The sequence below is a fragment of the Marmota marmota genome, unplaced genomic scaffold (genome assembly GCF_001458135.2).
Source record: "Marmota marmota marmota unplaced genomic scaffold, marMar, whole genome shotgun sequence".
NCBI classification, from domain to species: Eukaryota; Metazoa; Chordata; class Mammalia; order Rodentia; family Sciuridae; genus Marmota; species Marmota marmota.
The window spans coordinates 9,733,088-9,746,607 of NW_025999905.1; the positions used below are offsets into that span (position 1 = coordinate 9,733,088).

At 36.9% G+C, this 13,520-nt stretch overlaps 1 long non-coding RNA gene across 1 annotated transcript in view; it reads right to left on the reverse strand.

The window, feature by feature from the left end:
* The window catches only part of LOC125615522, a 28,995-nt gene extending 22,219 nt beyond the window's left edge, over positions 1-6,776 (reverse strand). Inside the window, exons 1-2 of the long non-coding RNA XR_007346131.1 lie at positions 6,664-6,776; positions 6,402-6,513 (exon numbers count right to left, since the gene is read on the reverse strand). This is a non-coding gene — a long non-coding RNA (uncharacterized LOC125615522). The remainder of the gene's footprint in view (positions 1-6,401; positions 6,514-6,663) is intronic.
* Positions 6,777-13,520: the final 6,744 nt, after the last annotated feature.

The window sequence follows — 13,520 nt, forward strand, 5'->3', positions numbered from 1 at the left end:
TATATTCCCTGTAGCACAGCTGACTTTCTTTTCCCCATTTACCAGCCAGACTCTCTTAATGTTTTTTTTTTTTTGGTGGTGGTGGGGGGGGGGATTCAACTCAGGGCCTCCTACATGCTAGGCAAGCACTCTACCACTGAGCTGCATTTCCAGCCCTCGGTATTTCCCTTTAATAAACATTGTGTTAATTCTCTACTTAACATCCTAAATTGCTTTTCCATATTATCTGTAACACAATACTGACCTTTCCCTCTTGACTTTCAGGGTCCTTTGTGAGACACATTCACCCTCATTCTCTCCTTGCTTATTACAACCCTGCCAGTTGGTCCCCTTCTCTCTCAACTGTGAACACCTCAAGCTCATTCCTTCCTCAGAATAGCTGGTCCCTCTGCTTAGAATCCTCTCCCCACAGATCACAGCTGTATTTTCTTGACATTCAATCTTAGTTTTTAAATGCTGCCTCTTTAGAGAGGTGTCCAAGTTAAATAGTGCCACTTCTGTTAACATGAAATGGGACAAGGTGCATTAACAAAACCTATTACCTGAAATTCTTATTTTTTCCTATGTTTGGCTCCCTCAAACAAAGCAAGCTGTACTAGAACAGGATACTGTGTTAATATTTACTGAAAAAAAAATCCAATTTCTCTTTCATCACAAAGTGTTTTCTGCCTTCCCTAAAGTTTAATCATTGTCAATTCTACTTTTTGTTTTATTTTTCTGTTATACATCATCCTGCATTATGGATTTTTTTTCCTGGGCATGTATGTCTTTATAAGGTAAAATACTTGTGGGATGAGACCATCTCAGCCAGAACCTAGTGGGGCGTTGTTTACAATAATTCACTAAGTATCTATTTTAAAGGAAGACAGACTGGCTACCTAAGATGACCAAATTATGCTAGGTACATATGACTATACAACAACCTTTATGTATATCTATAAAACACCAATGGGAGGAATGAAGGGAGGGACTGAAATGGAGCAATTTATAAACATTTAAGAATAAAAACCTTGAATAGCCCAAGGAGAAAAAGAAATGTATTTAACTAAAAGCATATCCCTCCAATGTTTTACCTGTTCAACACATACATTTTCCTAGGTAGTGGGGAAAGAATGATTTGGACTTGTGTTTAAGAGGGCATCCCAGATGATCTTAGTTCTTTAAAAAAAATTTATTTATGTTAAGAACAATTATTCTATAGTCTAAATATTTAGCAATATCATTTAAGGAAAATCCACTCTTAATTGAATACCATATCTTGTTGTAGATAGTACTCATAGGCAAAATTTCCACTGTTTACCCCAATATCATTTTGTCTCTTATCAGCTTGACAGTCAAGGATGATTCCCCACCATGTACTCAGTGGTTCAAATTACTTAGTATGTCATAACTTTTCAAAATTGCAACTTTATTACTCAGTCTCACCATTCTCTCCTCTTTGGCTAAACCCATGAAAAAACCTATGTTAAGCTCAAAACAACAAAAAATGGAGATCTCCCGATGAGCACCCCTTTTAACACTGTTTTCTTTGAAACACCCTCTTAGTTGGCCTGGTGACTCTCACAGATCAGTTCACTTCCCCTAGCAGGACATCTCTACCCATGTCTACCTTTCTACAACTGGGTTAGGTCCCTTAGTCCCTGTGCTTTCCTGCCCCCTGCCATACAGCACATACTGTACATTATCAACTCTTCTTCACCCAAGTTGAAATAATTTGGCTCGATACATTTTTTGACAGTGATATTGATTTATGATCTGAAGGTTTACATGAAAATTCATGTGATGGCAATAGGAAGTGGGACCTTTTAAGAGGTTAACTAGGTCATTAGAGGGAACCCTCATGAATGGGATTAATGTCCTCAGAAAAGGCCTGATGATTTATTGGCCTTCCTACCATGGTAGGACAGCTAGATTGCCCCACCTATGAAGATGTGGTCCTTACAAGATACTGCTGGCACCTTGGACTTCCTAGTCTCTAGAACTGAGAATTTATTTTCCATTGTTTTTGTTTTAGTAACCTGAATGAAGCTAAGAACTGATACTATAATACCAAAACCAGATAAAGATAGTACAAACAGTAAAAACTTGAAGACAATGTTCTTCAGGAATATAATCATTACTAAAATAGTAGCATATGGAATTTTGCAATATTTAAAATTTATACCCCATGACCAAATGGTATTTATTCTGGGAATGTGAGGCTAGTCCAATGCTTGAAAAATCAATGAGTATAATTAACCATGTTAATGGCTAAAGAAGAATAGTCTCACTATCACACCAATCAATGCAGTAAAGCATTTTACTCTAAAATTTGATACATATTCATGACAAAAACTGAACAGGAACATTCCTAAAATTGACAAAAGGACATACTAAAAATTTCTAGCTAATATCATATTTAATGGTGAAAAACAATGTTTTTAAAATCAGGAATAATGCAAGGCAGTCACTCTTGCTGTTCTGATTTAACATAAATTAGTCCTAGCCTGTGCAATAAGGCAAGAAAAAACAAACTTTCAGAAAATAAACAAAACAGCCTTTAGACTTGACACCAAAAGCATGGGTCAAAATCATTAAAATTAAAAGCTTTTGCTCTGCCAAAAACCCTGTTGAAATAACAAACCCAAGCTACAGCCTGAGAGAGAACTTCAAGTCACTTACATGTCTGGAACATGTAAAGAACTCTTTAAAAAATATTAAATGTCCAATAAGAAAATAGGTAAAATGTATGGCTCATTTCACTGAAGAAGATATGCAAATGGAAAATAAGCAGAGGGAAAGATGTTCATTAACAATTAAGGAAATACAAATTCATGCTAAAATGTGTTATACACCTTTTAGGATAAATAAACACTTGACTACACCAAATGTTGGGGGAAATGTGGAGACACTATCACTCAGATTGGAGATGTAAAATATCCCAGCTACTAAGGAAAAGTTTTAGTTTCTCTAAAAGTTAAGCATGCAGTCACTACACAACCCCATGTACTCATGGACATTTATCTCAAGAAAAATTAAACTTATATTCACACATCAACATGTACACAAATATTCATACCAGCTCCATTCATTACCTCTCCAAAGTAAAAATGACCATGTGTCCCTCAATGAGTGAACAGTTAACTTCATACATTCATACCTTGCTGCTTTTTATTGATAGTATTCCAAACTATTGCTGAATAAATCCCCATAAATATTATTTCAAATAAAAAAATAGTTGTACACTGAAAAATTTTATATAAATGAAATCATACAAACAACAAAGTTCTAGAAATGGAGAGTGGTCTACTGATCAGCAGGCTTTAAGGAGAGTATTGGAAGAACGTGCAACATGAAGGATCTTTTTGGTATTGAAATATTTTGTGCCTTGACTATCTGAATGCCAGTGCCCTTGTTGGGATACTGGATAGTAGTTTTGCAAGATATTACCATTGAAGAAAACTAGGTAAAAGTTAGACAGTATCTCTGTGACTTCTTACACCTGCATCTGATTCCACATTTAATATATAATTTTTAACATTCTATATTTTCTAAATCTTCCTTCAATAGCAATTGTCAGCTAGAATCTAACTGTATTTTATTGATGGAAATCTACCTAATCACACCTCATGCCAATTGAGTCACCACATATTACATGACTCAAAGGTACAGAAAACAAATAGGTTAAGAAAGCTATAGCTATTTTAAAATAGAAAAATTTCTAACCAGAAATATACTCACAGGTCACATGAGCTGAAAAACCTTAGTGTAATTGCTGCTGTTATAGTGTAAGAGACTACAGAATACTAAAATCTTTAAATGGCTGGGTATTTCAGATAAATAGCTTAAATTCTATATACTTGGTGTTAATCCATTAGCAAACAAAGTGATAATGAGTGCTATTTTATCAGGAAAGAAAGGTGTACAGTTTTCCTTCTGATTTCACAATAGAGCTTAGATGAACATGGAAGCTTACAGACCACAACTTTTCACTTGATTAGAGAGGTAGTGGAGGCCTGCGAAAGTTAGAATGTTTATTCGAGATGGTAAAGGTAGTGTGGGGCATACAAAGGTTAATAAGAAGCTTTATCTACAATTTATCAAATGGTGTTAAAACCCAGAAAAGCAATCACCTTTCACTGCTGTCTCCAAATATAGTAATGAGACTGTTATGGGTTGGATCTGGAATGTATCCCAAAAGGCTCGTTTGTTAAAAGCATAGTCCAATGTAGCAAAGTTCAGAGGTAGGGCTTTTAGGCAGTGATTGGATCATAAAACTCTTACCTCATCATGGATTAATCCACTGATACTAGAATGGATACTGGAAGCGGGGACGGTGGCGTGGGGGGGCTAAAGGAAAGAGATTACAAAGCTTGTGCCCTAAAAGAGTCAGTGTTATTCCCTGCCGCTTCCTCTCTGCTTTCTAACTGCCACGAGCTGAAAAGTTCTTCTCTGGCACACCCTTCTGCCATGGAGTCAGCCCACCATGGATTGAACCTCTGCAACCATCAGCCAAAATAAACTTGTGCTCCTCTAAGTTGTTGTCAGGTATCTTGGTCATAGTGATGCAAAACTAACAGAGATACAGACTTGTGCCCTGTGGTGTCATCCTGGAGTGAGGGAGGGAAGCCCGGAGGTGCTTGTCCTGACAGGGAGAGGAGAGGTACTAGAGTATGCACATATTCTCACATACATGGAATTATTTCAACTTAAGATATCTTATTTGACTCCATTTCATCAAGCTTATATTTTTATTGGTTTTTTAATTAGTACATCTACTTTCTGCATTTTTTTTGGTGCAACTATAAGTTTCCCAGGAAAGATGATTTTTTTTGTTTGATCTTCTGTTTGCGACCACTAATGACAGCATTGAAAATGAAGGTACCATACTCTAGTATAGAGTTATCAATTACTTACTACTTTTTTAAATAATGAATTATCCTACAGGCTATAAACCTTTTTCTTATAATGGCACCGAAGCTTTTTTTCCCACTATCAACTGAAAAGTTTAGAACTTCTAAAACATCCTAGATTTCCTTAATGACTTCTTAATATTGTTACATATATTATGCCTCCAATACATTTTAATAAATCCATGTTACTTTCAATGATCCCTTCAGAGAGCAGGCTGTGTCTAACCAGAGTTACTCCAGTTTGAGTACAAATGCCAAGGCAGAATGGCTCTAGATCTTGTTTATACAAGTAAACAACAACCATATACCTAATGCAAACCATAAGGTACAAATTAACAACCTATTTATGCCAATTTATTAAAATTAGGAGCACCTGGATGTCCCAAAACATCAGGAATACCAGACACGGGAGGTAACCCCCTCCCCTAAGACCTACATAAGGAGTATCCCCCAGGACTGGATACTGTGGCACATGATCACTCATCACAAGCCTTGCCCAGGAAAATCACTACAACAAAGCTCTATTGTCCTTTCTCTTAACATTGGCTCACAGCCATTTCTCTTGCCTGTGACCATGCATGAAGAACTGGTTCATTAAAACCCTTATCTGAACTACGTACGGTGACTCTTTTCCTCTTCACATCTGTTCTCTTGGCACAGCATTCTGTAATGCTGCCTGCAGCCACCTTAACAGTCTTTCTGTGACCTACATATATCATTGTGTAAAGCATGATGTGACTTGAATATTATAGATATTAGAAATTAAGGTTGACATGGAATAAAAGAGCTGGGGTTGATGGCATAGCTCACCCACGACAATTCTATTCTGGTAGTGGGTGATGCCCACTAAGCAAAAGCAGCCTTGTTAAAGAAACACTGGAACAATTTTGTCTAGTCTGGACACAAGAACTTTGTTAAAAATTGTCTAGATGGGTTCTTTAACCTTGTGAAGACATGAAATGATTAATCAAGAATGGAGAAACACATGATGAAATGCAGGATACCAAAATTTTGCTACATATTTAACATAAAATTTACAGTGAGATATATAGTCAGGGGCCTGGTTCCAGTTCAGCCTGGAGCCCCCTCCTTGCATCAACCAAATTGGCAATCATCTTCTGTGTGTTGAGTGCATCTATAGTCACAACTGGGAATGAACTGGGATTCAACAGTCACGTCTTGAATGTGGTCCCTTGCTATACACAGGGATTTCTCTTCCCTCAACCTGTTATAGCTTGTAATTCGTAGTAAATACTTAGGCATTATCAACAGGTTGATATCCATGGGCCTGTCTGGATGATGAGATGCAAAGAGACAATAGAAAGCCTCAGGAAAAGTACAAATCAAAATAAAACAAAATCATTTAACCGTAAGAGTGGAGAAGATGAAGTCTTCCAGAGTAGATCTGTAAATGAGGAGCAGTAGCAGGTCCAGGGGGCAGTAAGGGCTCCCTGCACTACCACTGTTCCACCTGCTTCTGTCCTACCTTCCAAACCCAGAATGGCTCACCTGACACGGAGAGGTCTGTGCAGTGAAGGGCCAGTTCTGCTGTAGAATTTCTCCTCAGAGATGGTCATGGGAAGTGAGTTCTCTCTCCACTGCCCACAGAGGGAGATGAGCCCTAGAAAGTGGTGAATCTGAAGAATTAGAGCAGAGGCAGTCTGAGGAGGGCGTGGGGGAGGCTGGCTTGTGCTAGACTAAGGAGGACAGCTATAGTGAGCAACGGGGCCCCAGGCAGGAGGGTAGCAGCACCCCTCCTATGCACACATACCCCTGTGCAGAGACGTCCAGGAGAAAGCCTGGGTTTCCTCCCAAAGGCACAGAATCCCTATATGAAGATACTAAATATGGCTCTGAAGGTGCCTCACTCACTGGGCATCTGAGACATTCCTCTCTCCACTGTACTCTTACCTCTAGTCTCTTGAGCAATGAACTGCATTTTAAATGATTGCCCTGGTGAAAATTCCTAGTTGATGTCTAAAGTGAAAAAAAAAAAAAATCTTTCAACTAAAACTTGGACTCATGGGTTTTGCATTTGTAAATGTTGTGAGGATACAAAGAAATATTTATCTGTTCACTGGCAGTAAATTTTATGAGATAAATGACTTTTGTATTAAAAGCTGCATTTGATTAATTCTTACTAAATTTAAATATAAAAAAGTATTAGCTCATCCAGTAGAGTATAAATACCATGTGGTCAATGATAAGTAGTTCAGAAACAGATTGAGCATGTTGAAGTAATTGACCCAATTTTTTTTAAAAGAAGTAAACATTAATGCTGTCTTTTAAAAATTCACTAAACTCTTCACATTCTTTACTTGATTTTCACAGCAATACTATATAGCAAATATTTTTATTATCTACATTTTCTACTTCAATAAACTGTATTCTATGAAAATAAAGATATGGGGAATTTTTTTTGCAAAGGAATCCTGGGTATCTGGGCTTTGTATTTGCATTCAGTAGGTTGTTGGTAAAGCCACTAACTAAACTTACAACTGAAAACTTAAGTATTCTGATCTTCAGACAAACTGAATAATAAGTTACAAAGACCAAAAGACTAATTAGGAATAAGCTTGAGATTTTAATAGATGCCATCACTTTTTCCAACTTCTACTTTTATTCTTATCAGCTCAATGAAATCTTTGATTCCTTTAAGGAAAAAAAAATAATTGTTAAATCATAAAACTATTATCTGATTCTGCAAAGTAAGATTTAGTTTGGCATTTAGTATGGCATTTGATCAAAAATTAAGCCAACTAACATAAGAGGACCTTTTTTTTTCTGTGTATACTTTTATGTAGAAAGGAATTCAGATAAATGCTTATTTCAGACAAGTAGAACATTGTCTGACAGGTTCAGACCTGAGTTTATTTTTTTGGAAATAGGTGCATATAAGGGATGGAAGAACTGATTAATAACCCACATCTTATGCAGAAATACCTACCACTTAAACATGGGGATACATTTGTCTCCTCATGTTAAATGAAGTATATTGGTGGGTCTTTCCCATTTTCTACTCTGAGTTCTAGAGAGACAATGCAGCCTGACCATTGCTCATTGCCCTTGATTGGCAGTGCTAGAAATGTGTATCTTTAGCCAAAACAACAGGCTGTCCTATGATTCAGTTCCCCCAGCACTTTTAGTTAAGAACCTCCCGTTCCTCTAAAGCCCAGCATTTCAAGAATGCTGACATGCCACTATCAACCTTGTTGATGTGGTTCTAAAAACTTATTAATAACTGAAACTCATGGACTTAGTTGTTTATCCTGGGCACAGTGCTGCTCTCATCCAAGCCTGGGAGTTTATTCAGATCATGCCTTAACAACTAGAAAGGTGATAATCTTTCTTACACTGCTTCTTAGCTTCCAAGACTCGAGATTAATACTTTTGAATTAGGGAACGAACCACAAGTCTCTCCCTGATATGTCTAAAATTCTTGTACAGTTGAATGTTACTTTGGCACTGTCTATAAAAATGTCATCTAAGTAGCTTTTGCAAATTAACTTTCTGGGAAGGAGGGGTGCCAGGATTGGCAGGGGTCTTTCCACTGTTTAAAAAACTTTATTGGAAGAAATAAAATTTTAGGAAGTATTTGAGTAATAACTAGAAGACCAAAGAAAGACACAAAGGAATGGTTCCAAGCCCAGATGTAACCCAGAAAAGCATCAGAAAATGAAGAATTATCATCAATATATTTATCTAGAGAAGGGGACTTTGATAAATTTATTAATAGGCACCCTAAAACCTTGGTGTTTTGAAATAAGTTATTTTCATTCCTTTTAGTTTTGTCATTCATAGTACTGGAAAGAATAGAATGATAAAATATATTTGAGCATATTTAAATATAAAATAACAGTACTTCTAAAAAAAAGATAATTCTTTAGTATATAAGTGACAGAAAACAAACTCTACAAATAGAAGCATGAAATCCACTTGGAAAAGCTAAATCAACCAGAGTTTGTCTTAGTAACTTGAAATGTGCTCAATCATTTTGTCAGGCACATTATTTTATTTTTTTGATTTTTGAAGGAAGATGTAATTCATATGTTTTTCATTCTTTTACACTTGCAATATGAAAATGGAGCTTAAACTAAGGATCCATGTCCCACAAGTCAGTTGTTTCTGTTGAAATGATTCTTGATGAAAAAAAAATTACACTAAATTTTGGTCCTGAGTAGTCTATTTATATCATTAATTCCTAGTCTAGAATACACATATTGCTGTGACATATCAGATGCGCTAAATTTTATAGACTGTCTGGCACAATTGGAGATCAAGTTCTCGCCTATCCCTTCACTCTTAAAGACCACCACACAGAACATGACAAAAATCAGATCAACAATTTCTATTTAACTTTAGATATTGAGGTTTAATTCATTTTAATATGTCTATCTTTATGCTTCTTATTCAGTTTTTATAAAATTTTCTCAAAGGGAACACTACCACATAACTTAAAAAGCTAACAAAATACAAAACAACATAAAACCAAGCACAAAACTTTGTGTAAGTCTTTATCCAAAATGCAGTATTATCTCTTGGTTTCCAGATCAACTCATCTTATTCATTAAATGATTTATATCCATTTGCAATGATTTGTATAATTTTTCTTCAATGTCTTCATGGCCACACTTTTATGTGTGTGAAGGAAAGAGCACATGGTAACACTGGAAGCCAGATGTCACAAACCTCACTGCCACTAGGCAGAGCTCCCAAGGCACACTGGCACACTATCTGCGGTGAATGACAGGAAGCAGGGGCTCCTGTGACCCTCTAAAGGGAAGCTTCTGCTATAGTTGGTTTAGAGGTAACTTTAACTCATCCTCCACCGTACCAAATTCCACTCTGGTAGGGGATAGCCTGCTGGCATTGACACTTGTTTTTGTACCATACTACGAAATAGCTCCAGAATGTGCCTTGTAACATTTAGTCTCAACAAAGGCATTTACACTGTTTCCAAATATTCTTTAAAAAAAAAAAATCAGTGGATTCATACTCCTCTGAGTTAGATGCAAAATACAAAGGGCTTAAGATACGTTCTTGATCATTAGAACAGAAAACATTCTGGGGAGTGAGCTCAGTTAAAGTTATTATCTTCTGTACTATTTACAAGCCAAGAGTAACCAACTGCTTTCTCCCTTCACACACACATTACCTATTATATATATTCAATATACAAAACTGAATTTTCCTGAACCATTTTTTAAAATGCCATAGAAAGTATAATATAAATAAGTGATATTAAAGACTGAATTGCTTTTCCCCCAAAAGATATAATCAAGCCCTTGTCTTTGTGATGTAACCTAATTTGGAAGCAGGGTCTTTGCAACTGTAATCAAGCTATGATAGGACTCTACTGAATTAGGGTGGGCCCTCATTCAATATGATTGGTTTGTTTATGAAATGAAGGAAATTGGGCACAGATATGGAAATAGACAAAAGACTTGAAGACAGAGGCAGAAATTGGCCTTACGCTGCCACAAGTCCAGGTACACTTGGGTTACCTGGTGTTGGAAAGGCAAGGATCTTCCTTTAGAGGTTTTAAAGGAAGGATGCTCCCTGCCTCACACACCTTGACTCTGGATTTCTAGCCTCTAGAATTGTGAGAGAATAAAGTCTGTTAAGCCACCAAGTTTATACTATTTTATGGTACTCCAAGCAGATAGAACAACAACTTATTCCATCTTGCAAGGGAATCTGGTGGTGTATCACAGTGTCCACTTCAATGGTTTTATTTGTAGTCAATATATATTTTAAGAATAAGCATGTCTTCTGATGAGCTAAAATGTGAATATACAGAAAGCGCAGTCAGGAGTACAGATGCGTTTACCTGAACTCAATGTTGCTAACAATCCTCTCCAAGAAATATTCTTCTCCAGAGGCCATTTTCCAAGCCTGTTATTTGCTATTCTCTTCTAAGGGCTGTATAAGCCAATGACATGGCTCATTGAATGTGAAGGTCATATGCAAAAGCCTGGTATTTCTAGAGTTTTGGTTAGTGCTTTTAGGTATGGCTTTAAAAGTCAAGCACTGATAAAACTACTCACATTAAGTAACAAATAGCTTTTGTTTAGCCCCTTGAACAGGGACCATGGCTATTACCAGTAGCCTGGCCTCACAGTGGATGCCAAAGCAGTTGAGGAGGTAATGTATAGATATTAAGTACATGGTTGTTTAAATATGAAGAAGACAACCTGTAACCAAAAACTGAGTAAAAGTGCATAAACAACATTGTAGCTTAGGAGGATATTCAAATGTTATCCACCTGGATTTTCTAAACAGCTCTATCAAATAAAGTTTTAAACAATATGCCCACAAGATCACATAGCTTGTTAATGCTCTAAAAACAGTAGAAATGACTCACATTCCAAATGTCAGTGCCCAATTCTATGCTCTATCTCCTATATTCTAATTGCCTCTTGGGGAGATGCCTACAATAGCCTGGAGAAGACTCCAGGCCTCGTTGTTAACTGTTGTGTGCCTGGCAATGAGTCACTTCAACTGTTTCTATCAGTTTGTCCACTTTAAGTGGAATAAAAATTATCAACCCCCCATTCTCATGGAACAATGTAACAATACATGTGTTAATGTTTAAATAACACCAGAAATTGTCAAAAAGAACAGTTCCTATTTCAATCCAAGGAATTAGCCTTATAATTACACAACTAAAATTTTAACCAGATGCAGTCCTAAATTAATTCTATTAACTCTTCTTTCACTCGTTGAGATTACAGAAATTCTATGGTAGTTCATGTACACTCTGCTGTAATGTTCTAGACATTCTTAAAACCAATGATCTTGACTAAATATTTTCTTCAGCATCATCCTTTCTTGTCATCTGATATGAAAATGGCATCACACAAAGTGATGAATGCTTTGCCCAACACCTTTCTACATGGAGGAGAGGATACTGAATTTCTCCTCCGCCAGCATGAGAATAATGCTACACACTTCTGGACCTATGCTAGCTGAATTCCAGTCTTCCTAGAATCTAGAATTTGAACTTGAGAGTTAAGACATTGCAGGGGTCATGGATGCTGACCCACATAACTATAAATAACTCAGAAGTATGTCTAGGATGCCCAGCTACACTGGTCTGATGTGAAATTGGTTGCAAAGAACTCCAAAAGACTATCCAGAAATAAATAAGCCAAACACTAATTGTAAAAACATTAGTCTGCCCAGATTGGATTTAACCACTTCTTTACAAATGAAATATTACAAAACTATTTAGACATTTTAAATCAAGCCCATCCTGTAGCACACAAACCATTCTATAGAAAACCAAAAAAAAAAAAAATTGTCAGGGTCACCAAATTTAACTAGATCTTCATCATTTGAACTTTCAACCCACCCCCACCCCAGTCTCATCCACCCTGGGAGTGGATTTCAGGCGTAGGCCACTATGCCCAGCAGCGAAAAAATTTTTTGAAGCATTTTCTTAAGACAACTTGTAGTCAATTTAAAATGTTAAAACCAGTTTTAACAAATTAGTAATATTGAAATAGAAATTCTTCTCCTAATATCTATTGTAAACAGCGTTTGTTTTAGCATAGCACTAGGTATTAGCATAGTAGTCGGAAGTTGTGGACTATATTTGCAGTACCAGCTATTAAAATTTTTATTACTGTAATTCAGATAGTTGTTTTTGTTGCTCTATTCATTTATAGAAAGCTGGCCACAGCCCACTTACGTTTTGCTTACCATCTCTTGAGGGGATCCCATGGGAATGTGAGCCCTCTCTTACTTCTTCCCTTCTGTTTAGTTCAGCCCAATTATGGATCCTCAATCTTTTCCAAGCCAAAGAAAAGAGACTTTTGTATCAGTCTTGTAAAGAAGCCCTTAAATTCTGACCACTGAGCCACTTTGAAAGTTAGTTTGCTATGGCAATTGCCTAATGAGTCTTCCAATACCTGCCTTAGAGGCTGTGTGGGCTGATCAAGGAAGCATCCCCAAGAGCCTACCAAACAGCAAGTGCTCCATCCATCCTGTGCCCAAAGTCCAGAGCAGATGCTCTGTGATAGCTCTTGCCACATTCTAGCCAAGACCTCTAAATCTGAAGGGATTCTAAGGACCCTCTCTGCAAAGAAAAGCAGGCTTGTCCACATAAAATGTGGCACTTGATCTTCAGGGTGACAGGCCAAGAAGACCCACCCTGGACTTCCTGGGACTCCATAGACCAATAATTAGAAACACACCAAAAACCAATCCAATCCATAAATGGGCCAAGGAAATGAACTTCTCAGAAGACGATATACAATCAATCAACAAAAATATTTTAAAAATTCATCTCTAGCAATTAGAGAAATGCAAATACAAACTACACTAAGATTTCATCTCACTCCAGTCAGAATGGCAGCTATTAAGAATACAAACTAAGTGTTAGCAAGGATGTGGGGGAAAAAGGCACTCATACATTGCTGGTGGGACTGAAAATGGGTGAAACTAATCTGCAAAGCAATATGGAGATTCCTCAGAAAACTTGGAATGTAATCACCATTTGACCCAGCTATCCCATTCCTCAGTCTATACCCAAAGGACTTAAAAGCATACTATAGGGACACAGCCACATCAATGCTTATAGTAGCACAATTTATAATAGCTAAATTGTAGAACCAACCTAGATGC